The sequence below is a fragment of the Narcine bancroftii genome, chromosome 11, assembly GCF_036971445.1.
Source record: "Narcine bancroftii isolate sNarBan1 chromosome 11, sNarBan1.hap1, whole genome shotgun sequence".
NCBI classification, from domain to species: domain Eukaryota; kingdom Metazoa; phylum Chordata; class Chondrichthyes; order Torpediniformes; family Narcinidae; genus Narcine; species Narcine bancroftii.
Window position 1 is genome coordinate 84222114 of NC_091479.1, and position 13377 is coordinate 84235490.

The 13377-nt window shown below is 39.5% G+C and overlaps 1 protein-coding gene and 1 long non-coding RNA gene across 3 annotated transcripts in view; one reads left to right on the plus strand and one right to left on the minus strand.

The window, feature by feature from the left end:
- The first annotated feature begins 2374 nt into the window (after positions 1-2374).
- Positions 2375-8121, plus strand: LOC138746059 (uncharacterized). 2 transcript variants are annotated; one of them, XR_011346680.1, is made up of 5 exons: positions 2375-2547; positions 2653-2758; positions 2905-3256; positions 4481-4554; positions 7728-8121. It is a non-coding gene; the product is annotated as an uncharacterized lncRNA (long non-coding RNA). The 2 variants fall into 2 exon arrangements; XR_011346679.1 differs by having other exon boundaries at positions 2375-2758.
- The window catches only part of immp2l (inner mitochondrial membrane peptidase subunit 2), a 454378-nt gene continuing 445413 nt past the window's right edge, over positions 4413-13377 (minus strand). The window contains exon 11 of the transcript XR_011346674.1: positions 4413-5425. The gene's annotated coding sequence lies outside the window, so the exon portion shown is untranslated. The remainder of the gene's footprint in view (positions 5426-13377) is intronic.

The following is a 13377-nucleotide window of genomic DNA, read 5'->3' on the forward strand; positions in this document are numbered from 1 at the left end:
AAGTGAAGCAATATAAGAAAGAAAAACTATTAATTGTTCAATTAAACATACCTGATATCTTAAAGAAGTTGGATGATTCACTTACTTCCATGTGTATTCCCCATGGGTGTACAATGGTAGTGGAAAACATTCCCCTATACTGAGGTGGAATAAATTTAGATAATTTCTGAAATTTCAACATGGCTTTCAGCAAATATAGATTTGCAGCTTTTATTTTTTAAAAATCAAGGTCAGCTGATTTCTTTTTATTGTGGCTTGTTCCTCCTAAGTGCCAGAACCATGCTCTCGCTCCATCCAGCACACCCTTCTAAGCCAATGACCGTTTAGGTATTGTCTTGAAAAGCAATTCATTGTTTATGCTTGTTGGTTTATTGATTCTCCATATAAAATTCCATCATCCAGCATACAGCAATTGCTGAAAAATTGAAGTTCACGTTTATTTCAAGTTCAAGCAATAAACTTGAATTTGAAAGAAAAGCAAATAAGCAAGCACACACTGGAAATCAGGTTTTATTCACAAGCTCGAAAAGCCAGGAGGTAGTCATCAGGTCAACAGTATCTCTTGAGAGAGAAGCAAATGTGAGACTTACATAATTGTTTAATTTCTTATTTTAGTATGAACCAAGAGATGGAATAATTTTAATAGCATATAAAAGGTACTTATCATCTCACTTGGCCGAGTTAAGGATTAGAGAGAAACAGCGAGGACTGACCAGGAGGGAAATGCAATTTAAGTTTTACTGCAATTTTGAAGTGTTGCTACAATCACATTTGGAGCATTCTAAATATTTCTAATTTTTTTCACCTTGCAATGATATCCTTGCATCTTTATATACATTTCTGCATTGGTTGGCTCATACTTTGAGAAATGGTTGAATTAACTATTTTTTGGCACTTGGAAGGAGAGCTGATCTTATTAAAACAGATGAACTTTTAAAAGTAGCTTTACATGTGGATGCCAGAGGAACTGCACCTCATCTTCCATCCAGGTATGTTGTGGCCCATAGAAATCAATATCGTTCAACTTATTTTTACAGGATATTTCATTTTGATGTTATCCTTTTGTTTATTTTCTGTCTCTGTTATTTTTAAAATAAGGTTTATTTCAACAACTCTAGTCCATACGCTCTCACAGATATTCCCTCTGTTCTTTTAATTCCTCTCTCCTGCTATTTTAAATAAGTTGACATCCAATTCTTATGAAGCATCTGTGATATGTAAGTTTGTGTCTGATTCTCTCTCCACAGATGCTGACCAACCTGCTGAGTACCTGGCTCTGTAAAAACTATCAACGTGTGGCTATGAACAAGTATTACTTCACTGTGGGCGGCCCAAAAGGAATAGAGGAAGGGAGGGTCTTATACTGATTCCCCACACTAGTGCAATTCTCTAATGGACACAAAACATCAATTTCCCAAATGTAACTGTTTCCAGGATCGAGAATATAGCCGGGATTATGAAGCATTGGGTGGAAGTCAGATGACAAGGGATGAGCAGATAAACTCATCTGTAATGTTTCCTGGCCTTGATATTCTGACTATATTTTTAATATTCCTTCATGTGAAAAAAATAGGCTAATAACATATTTTAACTTGTAGAATCCTTATTAATATGTTAACATCTAGACTCCTTTCTAATATATTTTTACTCACTTTAATGGAGTAGATTAGATTGACAGCAGTTCCCAAGCTTTCACAGTCAGCTCCAATCTTTGCTCTCTGACACTCATGTATTTATGATTGCTTCTCATCACGCCCATTGGAGGGATGGCAGCTGGTTGCCAGTGCAGGTGACAGAAGTGTTCAGCATTCTAAGCTTGATCAAGTAAGTGGATACTTTCCTTTGCAGCTATTTTACCAAGACAGCCAGTGATGTACAATTCAATGCACACAGAGATTTATATGCACTTGGTGGCTATAGCAATGACGTATTTTGCTCATGTAGAGAACAAGTTCAAGGCCTTGAACAGCAGTTTAACCCCGACCACAAAGCAGAGCTCTTCCCTTTCCATCATATCCTCCATTGGAGAATCACAATAGTTCACTGCCCTGCTGCTTTCTCATTCCAAACATATTCTCCCTTTCCTTTGCTCACTTCACATAGAATTTTGTCCTCATAGAACCCAGAAGAAAACCAGTTCCTCTTGAGATCTCTTCCTTATTTTTCATTCCAGACATTTGACTTCCTATTTACCTCCATTCCATGGTGATTCCATTGTTCTTTGCCCATCAGTTCTCAGCAAAGGCAGGACGTGCACAACTTCTCACTGGCTTCACTAGCCATTCACTTTTTGGCAAGACAAAGCATCACATAGATCAGGGGTGGGAGGGAAGGGGAAAAATATCTTGCATCAATATCACTACCTACATATGTTACCACTGTTAAAGTCAAATTTTAATTGTCTGAGAGGATGAGCAAATGTAGGTTCTTGGGAGTCACTATCTCGGAAGATCTTTCCTGGAACCAACACACCAATGACATCATGAAGAAAGCCTCTACTTCTTCAGGAGTTTGTGGAGGAGCTAGTGGAATTGTTCAAGTGAACCGGTACGGACTTGAAGGGCCGAAATGGCCTGTTTCTGTGCTGTAAACGGTTATATGGTTATATGTGTAATTGATATTTACCCCCTCCATAAATCTTCGTCCGCGAAGCCAAGCCAAAGAAGAAAAGAAGAAGAAAGAATTGTTGTCTTCAATCTAATGAAGCATGAAGTACCAGAAATTAGTGATCCAGAAAAAGCTCAAGGTATTGAGAAAGGTAAAGCTAGGAAATTATCTGAACAATGTAACTTCCCATTATTTGTAACCCTTGATTCACCTGAGTAACCTGATGGATTAATTCTGCATTCCCTAAGAGCTCAGCCTATTGGAATCGAGATGATTCTTCCCATTTTTTGTCATCAGTTTCTGATTTTGGGAAAAAAAAACACTTTGGAGGAAGGTTGATACAGTCCATCCATCAAGCACAGAGAGCTCAGTGAAAGTGAAGGTCTGCAGGCATTGAAGCGTCAGCACAAGGGAACATTCAGTGGGGACTGGTGGCTGTAACTGTCCAGAGACAAAGGTCATTCTCTGATATTGCTGTCCATGACAGAGATGTAGACCACTGTGTCGGAGATTTCTGCAGCTTGGAAATAGGCCCTTCAGCCCAACTTGTCCATGCTGACCAAACTAATCCCATGAAGAAATAACTGTGAAAAGAGAATCTGCTGTCACAATACAACCTTTGTACCAAGTTTACCAAGGTTTTTATAAGGTATATATTATATTTATCTTTTGTTTTTTAAGTGCTGCTATTTTTCTGAGATCCTCGGATATTTAACAATCTTTGTGAAACACAAAAGTCTGCAGATGCTGCGATTGTAGTAAAAATACATAGAAATGCTGGAAGAATTAAGCCGGTCTTGCAGCGTCCACAGGAGATAAAGATATTTTACTGATTTTTCAGCCCTTCTTCAAGGGCTTCCTCTTCTTCAAGAAGAGGAAGGAATCAGAATAATTAAACTGAAGACAGGATGGGGGAGGAATCCAGACAACAAAAGGTGTTCATTGGAATATAATAATCAGAAAGGTGTGAATTGATTTTGGCTCTGTGAAAAGAGACAGAAGGAAAAGTGAAGAGCGAGAGAGAGAGAGAGAGAGAGCACAAATGCTAGGGGAGCGATGACAGGGGGAAGAAGAAGTGGGGGGAGGGGTTTAATGGAAACTGGAGAAGTTAATGTTAATCTAGTTGGAGGGTGCCCAGATGTAAGATGAGGTGTTGTTCCTCTAATTTGCAGGTGGTCTCAGTCTGGCAGTGCATGAGACCCTGGGCAAACATGCCAGAAAGGGAATGGGACAGGGAATTGAAATGAGTGGTCACTGGAAGATCCAGACTATTGCAGCGGACAGAGCCAAGGTTCTCGACAAAGTGATCTCCTCTTGGTGGGGTGGGGGGAGGAGACATAGGGTAGAGCCTGCTTCAGCTGGAATTCCAGATCAAGAGAAGTCCAAAACTACCTACTTCTCTTAATAAGGTGAGGGTGCAGTTTACCTCTTGGCTCCACAAAAAGGTGATCAACCTGCATACTCCAGCAGACAGCCTGCTCAAAGGAAAACGTGCCTTTCCAGATTTAACTTTAAGCAAAAGGACTCAGTTAGAAAGATAAATGAATCCTAAATCCACCACAGCTGGGCCATCTTTCAGTGATCATCAATTACTGACAAGCAAAGTAATCAAACATTCGATGTAAACAGCCATTCTGTGCCTCACAACAAACTATCAAGCAATGTATAAACTAGTTTAAAAGGAATTTAAGCTTAAATAATTGTTTTATTGTCCTGTTCAATGTGATACATGCAGAGAATGTCTATTAAATGAAATTATTATTGATGTTTATAGTAATTGATCACACTCTCACACCTTTCTGTTGTTAAAACAATGTATTTCACATGAATCAGTGTGGAACATAAAAAGTAGTGTCAATATTGTGTTTGACAGATAGAACACATCACAGCAGGAGACTGAGCGAGGAGATGACAAGCCTTCTTACAGTACATTTTATTAACAGTGAGGTAAACTCCTTAAACATCCTTACAACACAATGATGTTATTGCTGCCTGGGGACATCCACTCTAGCAACTTGTCATGGAATTGGGAGACATGAGGTTGATTCACCTCCCCTTCTATCCTAACCAGACTTTAATCTAAAGAAGCTGACCTGCAATAATGACTCCCGTAAAAATAATTACCACTTACACATTGGTTTGAATGACAACGTTTGATTCTATGTCCATTATGAGAGATCCAATCTGTACATTAAAAGCTGTTCATCTCAGAGAGGTTGTAGGTCTTGAGGAGAACTGGGGTCATCATTTTAATGATGGAAACAAGAGAGGAGGTAATCCTCTCCATTGTCAGAGGGCCGTAGCCCCATTTCCTACTGGAGGGAAGGCACAAATATCACTCCATGGTTTCTTTGCAGGAATTAATAAATACATTTGGTATTGTCAGCAAAGCATCGACATCATTTATGTTAATTTGGAAATCAAGGTCATGTGCCTGACCAATGCTGGTGTAGGGTTACTCATTTTCAACTTCATTTAATAACTACAGTAACTCAGGTCTTCATACCTCCTCATCCCACCTGGGAAGAATGATTGCTACCCAAATTAAACCTCATTCCTTTTAAGCAACCTGTGAGGAAACCAAACACAAGCAAGATATAAATACCCTGGTCAAAATACTTATTTGTAATATGAATATTTTGGTATGATTTGTCTGAGAATATACATTGCCACAACCAACTCTTCTTAAACAGTTCCAAATCATGTTTGTCTTTTTTATGTTTGAGAAATTATCTTTATGATATTGTGCTTCCATGGTAATTGATCAGGGTGATCATATTCTTCCACTTTTAAAGCAAATATTTTGTCAGGCTTTTTACTGAAAAAGAAAGAGAAAAATAATTTATTTATGAATTTTTACCAGATATGACCAGAAGTGAACTTGGTTTCTGGGCCCTTTTAGGCAGAGTCTGCTGCCGTAGCCATACTTACTATTCCAACAGCAAAAAAGTTACAGTCAATGGAAATTTTAAATCTGAAAATAAAACAATATTCACCAGAAAATTTAATGTTTTTTCCCTCTCCATAGTTGCTACTGAACCTATTGTACATTTCCAGCATTTGTGGCTTTAATACCATGCTCATTGCAGCATCCGAACCATTCATCTTAAGGAGACTTATGAACTCGTTGCATTCTTTGTCACGCCTCCATCTGTTGCATCATTAAAATGAACATGCATTGCTTGGTATTAATTTTAGTGGCATTCAGTGTACCTTACTGGGTGTATACAATGAGTGTATTATTTGCCTCCAGGCATGCTGGGGATTGCAATTCACTGTGTCAGCTATATTCTGTTCACCTGCAAGTTGGGACCAGATGTCGAGTGCTTTTATAATTCTATAGGAAGAGGTGAACACTATGGCCTCTCTGATAGCCAACAGTTATCAGAGAAACCCTAATGCCATTCATAATCACGTGAAAGAATGCCCTACACAGTTAGACATCGGAGCTCCCAAATTTCCTGGAGTTGGTCTAGGTTCTGAAGATCCTCACTAACATTGCTGCACATGTTGCAAACCCACAGATACACTCGTCATTAATTTCTTCTGGTGATGTTAGCCTTGCATTTTTTCCTACCCAGTTGCAGTAACCTGATTAGCAGTTTAAATAGACCTCAATTCAAAGACAGTCATGGTCCAGAGAACACCGTATTTCAAGAAGTGGGCCTGGTGCTGTTGTATTAATAGAGTCGAAAATATTTATCATCAGAAGTACGTTTAAGTACGTGCCCAGTCCTTGCGGTCATCTCCTTGGAAATAATTATTAAAATACCTGGCTGTTAATAGTTTTATTTGATAGTTCCTTGATATATGTTTTAAATTGAAAATATTTTAGAACATACTCTTCTAGTACATGTGCCAAATAAAACAAATTCAAAATGAAATCCCATAATCGCAATACATTAAAACCCCTGGTATTTGGAATTCAAGCAACCAGCAGCCTCAAGCAACTGGCAAAAAATAATCAAGGAAAATAAAATATGAAAATCAAATAAAATAAGAATAAAATAATAGGTAAAAAGACGTAAGTTTAAAATTGTAAAAGTAAGTGTTCCCTGAAGTAACATATAAACCTTTTGTGAAGATGGGAGCAAATATTGAGCAACCAGAGTGACTTGGTCCCACTTTGCTCGTAGCTGCCATTTGAATATAGTACTGTAAAACCCCAAGGATGAAAAACTGGTTGATGCTGCTCGTCATTGAGGTGACTCTCTTAAAGTGTAAGAGTCACCCTGGTTGGAGGCTTTATCTGTAAACTTTGGTGAGGGAGGTGTTAATTATCTCTAATGTTATTGTTGGCCTTTCGGGTGGCTCCGTGGAGGGGAAGGAAGCTGAAAATAAAGTAAAATGCTTTAAGGTTTATATATCAATGAAAGTGAGGTTCATTCTGTATAAGTACTGTATGGAATTTTTGTCTTTTAAACTGTTTATTCTTAATGCAGATTTATTACTTAGGCATTGTAAGATTAAGTCTCAAGCAACCAGAAAATATGCTTATCCAGCATTTACCAATCCCTTTAGGTCCCGAATACCAGGTGTTTTCCTATACACAACCAGTGAAATCTCATAATTTTGAAATGTTAGTGCGACCAAGTTCTACTGCCAGATTGGATGCAGGTGGATTAGATTTTCGACCAGCATGAAAATCACCAAACCCTTAAAAGCAAGAAGTTTTGAGGACAGCTCAATTACAGTCTAAAATCCCTGAAACTTTTAAGTTAGCTGCAAAACAGACAGAGGACATTAATACGTCCTCCAGCATATTTAAGATATGCAATTATGGAAGCTTCTGATTTTCTAATAGGCTGGATTTTATTGGGCACAGCTGCAACTTAAGGTTCCTTGCCATACAATGTTACTTGAGCTTGATATAGAGGTTCAAACCTGGTGATGCTCTGCACCCAAAGTTTGGCAGAGAGGTCTTGAAGGCCCAGTAGACCATGGGTGGTGCAGTGTGAAGACCCTGTTTCTGTGTAACCCAACTAGCATTTCATATGTCCTTATGCCATAGAAGGCCGTACAGTCCATCAAGACAGTACCAGCCGATAGAGTAATCATATCAGTCCCATCCCACATTTCCATGTAGCTTACTGTGCCACTTTTCTATCAATTCCTTTCAGATCCTACCATTAACCTACAGACTACGACTGATTTACAGTGGCAAAGTAACCCACCATCCTGCATGTCATTGGGATGTGAGCGAAAACTGGAGAACACCAGGGGAAATGCTCCTCATTACTGGATACTCCACAAGGACAGCATTGGAAGTTGGAATCAAAATCAGTATCAAAATTTATTTTCATGAATGAGTCATGAAATTTGTTGTTTTATCACAGTGCAAACATTCATATAAAACACCTTACAGAAAATATACAAAAACAGTGCACGAAAAGTCAAAGTAAGGCAGTCTTTTGTTCATTAATCATTCAGGAATCTGATGGCAGCGGGGAAGAGGCTGTCCTTGTGCCACTGAGTGCTCATCTTTAGGCTCCCGTACCTTTTTCCTAGTAGTAGCAGAGTGAAGAGGGCATGGCCTGGGTGGGGGGGGGGGGGTCATTGAAGATAGAGGCTGCTTTCTTAGGACACTGCCTCTTGTAGATGTCCTCAGTGGAGTGAAGTCTGGTGTCCGTGATGTCACAGGCCAAGTTAACAACCCTCTGGAGTTTTTTCTGGTCCTAAGAGTTGGCACCTCCATAACAGAGATGCAACCAGCCAGAATACTCTCCACGCTACACCTGAAGAAGTTTGTGAGAGTCTTCGGTGACATATCGAATCTCCTCAAACACCTCACAAAGTATAGCCAATGGCGAGCCTTCATGCTTGAACATGGGTTTAAGGATGGTTGTGTCACTGAGCCAAACTCAGCAAGAAACCAAAGCTTAGATTGTTGTAAATTCTATAGGAATTTTAGAAGTTTTTTTTTAGTGCCTTGGATGTTAAAATTAAAATTAAATCTATTAATAAAGAATTAAAAGAGGTTAAATGCTATAAATATGTTAAAATATGCATAAATCATTACAAATTACTATAATCGCTGAAGAAAAATAAATATAAAAATGTATGACCTCACCTCAAGTTCAAGTTCAAATTTATCGCCAGAGTACATACAACCCTAAGCTTTTTCCTGCATGCCAGGCAGAATTTCTAATTACTCAATTGTAAATTGTACTCAAGAAAAAGATATATCTACAAAAGAGGGAAATGTAAACAAAGAAAGAAATGTAAATAAGCTGTTAAAAAACAGGAAAAAAATATATCCAGTAATAAATAATAGACGAAGTAAGAATCAATCAATGAGTCTCTGATTGAGTCTGTTGTTTAGGAGTCTGATGGTGGAGGGATCGCAACTGTTCCTGAACCTGGTCGTACAAGTCTGTGAAGAAGTAAGGCTGGAGAAAGCTGAAAAGAGCGGGCTATAGTGCTGGGCTCAATGTGCGTAGTGACAGAGTCCCTGGCCAGTACCTTCACTGAGCCCCAGAATTGTGATGGGAATGCATAAATGTGCTGCTACCCTCTATGGAAATTAACCTTCATTAAATTTAGTTACATTTAGCCTAAGGTGGAGATGACATTATATCAGATATAAGCCCAACTTCACTAAATTTTGAACTGCAGAAATGTTGGTCAATCATCTCATCTTTCAGCTTGCTCCACTCTCCCTCACCATTGTGCTGCACTGACTTCAAAATTTGGAGAAGTGGGTAGATTATGTGACAATGGATCTCTTTCAAAATCCAGGGCACACAGTGGCAGCTCTCCCATCTCTCTTATTTCCTTTTGACATAGAGGACATTCAGCTCATTGAATTCACGTTGGATCTGAGAGCCTTCCCATCACTTCCATCTGCCTCTTACTTCTCTGTAAACTAATCCCTTTCAGATGCCCAGCAAGTCTAAAGCCTCCTTTAATTCTCCTACTATCCACCTACACTGCAGCAGCCAATTATTCTACCAGCATCTCTTTAGGATCTGGGAGGAATCCGGAGCAGCTGGGAGAAATCTACACAATAAGTCACTACAAGAACATGCTTATCCTAAGCCCGCAGCCCTCTCTGGTTGGGATTAAACTGGAACTGTTTGTGCATCGCCCATCAATTGAGTCATTTCAAGGCTATCGCTACTTAGTTGACTAACTATGCCAGGCCAGAAACTTTATTCATTTCACCAGGGACTTTCTGTCTGCAGAATGGGGAAGGTGAATTGTTATATTTAATTATTATAATTTCATTATTTTAATGATTTGCAAATCTTTTAATGTGTTTTTAATGATTGTTTAATATATCAGTCCTGAGGAACTAATGGATTCGGTTCAAGTCTACTGAAGGTAATTACAGACATCTGAGCACGGCACTTGTTTTGTTATCCAAGCATAGAGGCATGGAGGCTGCCAACAATAAACAGAAAATCAGCAAATACAGTGCATATTAAAAGATTAATGAATAAATAATAAGCTGTTATTCTGCATTCACTGAATTAATTTGAAAGTTGATATCAGGTATATTAAATTATTTCACTGTTAAATATATGTTATTACTGGTGGGTTATTATCAGTGGAAATGGAGAATCTTCTTGTTGAGATAGGAGAATGGTTATGACGATCAGGAGGAAGTGTTTATACACTGAAAGTGCCATCGTGACAGGTATGGTCTTTATGACAATTAGCCCTCTTATTGGAAGGATACGAATAAGATAGCAGCTGGTGGTATGACCTGCTAATGTGCTTTTTTCACCAGAGCAACAAAATGCTTGTGCATCTGGTGGCCTTTTATCAATATAATGGCGGAAGCTGATGTATTCCGATAAACTATTTAGTAATAATTGATAATCACCAGGGAACATTTCCAGCATTATTTGGAAGGCCGTTTAGTCAATGAGAATTTATTCAGCAATGAAAATGTATTTAATAAGCTTCATCTTCATATTTGTGGGAGAATTTTAATGCTGCAGTTAGGCTTTCTGTAAAGATAGTTCTGTTAGTGGAGCAATTTAGTTTGTTTATCCATTCAAGGTTTAGTTATTGCTTATTTCATCTTTGTTAAGTAATGGGTGAAGCTCTTGGTATTAAATAAAATAAGGAAAGTAAACCAGCCTTTTGGAGCAATTTTAACTGTAGCTGCTCAGTAGTTGAAATCAACCTGCAAGATTTACCTGCTAAGGCCTTGATGGCATTTTTAACCTGCTTTTCTGAGTGATTGAGAGAGCTAGATTATTCTTTAAATGCGTAGATTGGACTCTTCTTCTGATGTAGGAACCATTTTTGAAACTCTTCTCAGGCACTAACCTAAGCTCAAGGACCAAACTTCGGTCCTCAAACAATCATGCAACTCCCCTACTGATATGTCTGTCCATGATCTCATTCATTGCCAGACTGCGACCACCAGCAAATTGGAGGAACAACACCTCATCTTCTGACTGAGCACCCTTCAACCTGATGGCTTTAACACTGATTTCTCTGACTTCCGTTAACCTCCCCCATCTCTTTCCCCTATCTTTCTCTCTCTCTCTCTGCCCCCCTCCCTTTCCCTCTTCCTCCTTTTGCAGAACTAAAATCAATTCTCACCCCTCCTCTTATCATATCCAATAAAAACCTTTTGTTGGCCCGGTCTCCACCCCAGCCAGTCTCGTCTTTATTCTGAAGCCTTCCTGTTCTTTGCTTATTCCTTGAAGAAGGACGCAGGCCCGAAACATCGATAAAATATCTTTACCTCCTATGGACGCTGCGAGACCGGCTGAGTTCCTCCAGCATTTCTATGTTTTTATGAAATCTCTTTTCTTTTCTGGTCAGTTTCCTATCCTCTTAGTTCACGATCAAAAATGTAACATGACTTCTGTCTCCTCATCATCATTATTTATAACATTCTCCCATCCCGTTAAAATGGCCTTAGTTGAATACTAAATTGGCCTGAATTCAATATACCTGCTCTTTTGCATTTGTCCTTCATGCACGCTTTCAAATCAGGTGGCTCAGATATTTTCTAAGCAATTGCTTAGTTCTGTGGGGAAGGACCACATTCCTCCCATTAGTGGGTATTGATGACCAGCAACTGAGGGGAAGTCCCTCAAACAAGGCAGGGGTGTGAAGTGATAAGGTGCCACAGTTATGGTATAGGTGTAAATAGAAATGGATATAATAATGTACAATGATGGAAATGTATGGATACAAAATTAAGGGTGGGGAGAGACTTTGAATAGATTTTCTTTTGTAAATAATTTATTGTGAATAAAGTCTATTTTTTTGTTTAAAAAAGCTTAAACAAATCACACCAACATCTCTGTAAAGTTAACCAAGTGGCTGACCAATAGTGTTCACAATACATGTTGTGCACCGTTAGCCAGAATCAGACACGCACAAAGATTAAGACTGTACAACAGGCTTTAATCCACAAAGACTTCCACAGAGCCAGACTGGCTGTGGCTGCAGCAACTCTGAGTGAGGCCTCGGGAGGCCGGCGCAGGCTTATATCTCGGAGGGTGATTGACACCTGACTGGGTGGGGCTTGATCCCTTCAGGCCGAGTGATTGACAGCTGGCCAGGTGTTGTCCTGTCCCCTTACACTCCTGCAGGTACAGAGGTTACCCCCTGCAGTAGGCCGGTGGTACACTCCTGCAGGTACAGAGGTTACCCCTGCAGTAGGCCGGTGGTACACTCCTGCAGGTACAGAGGTTACCCCCTGCAGTAGGCCGGTGGTACACTCCTGCAGGTACAGAGGTTGCCCCCTGCAGGAGGCCGGCGGTACATTCCTGCAGGTACAGAGGTTACCCCTGCAGTAGGCCGGTGGTGTACCACTACAATACACATCCACTTATTGTTGACAGAACAACAGTGGTCAGCAAATTGTTACTGATAACAGGGTACGTTGTCCCCATGCTTGTGTGGGTTTCCTCTGGGTGCTCTTCTTACCCTTCAAAGCGCACAGGGGTTGTACGTCAGTTGGGTGTAATTGGGTGGCATGGGCTCATGGGCTGGAAGGGCCTGTTACCGTACTATATGTCTAAATTTAAAATGTAACCACTGACTGAACCCAATGCCAGATTCCCAAAACTGTCTATTTTGAGTTCAGTCATGGAAAGCAATTATTAGGTGGATAGAGGAAAAGATTCATGGATATACACAAAGCCTCCTTGAGAAAAGCAATGGTATCTCTTGGAATCTCTGGCCTATGGCCACTCAAGTGAAGAAGGACATTCAGGATGGTTTTGAGAATCTTGAGACTATTCATCCTGAGCATACAAAAGGTTCCCTGAGAGTGATGCAAGGAGGAGACCGTCTCACAAATTATCCATCCATTTCCCTCATCAGAGATCACTTGCCCCATCTGTGGAAGAGTTTGTACTCACAGAGTGGTTTCATTCGTCATGAAGAACCCTCAAATCTGGTGTAGAAATAAGTAATCTTTGACCCAATGAGGCTCTCTATCAAAAGAAGGGGCAAATCACAGTCGGAGGGAATAATTCTAGCAAGCATTTCCATAACAAGTGAGAGGAGTAGAAATTGATTTGGAGGAAAAAAGAGAAGCTTGTTTTGTTTAATTTACCACCTCTTTGCTTTTGAATAATAATACAGGTCTAAGAGGACCAAAAAAATATTTTTGTAAGTAATTATATTTTATAAAGCTGACTCCCTCCCTTTACAGTTTATGAATTAGACAACTATCTCTGTTTATGCCATCTATGTTAAAAATCAATTGTTGTAACATATCAACAGGAAATATATTGAATCCCCAAAGAAAGGTGTATGAATATAATATGGGCTCAGTCTCGAGTATCAAAA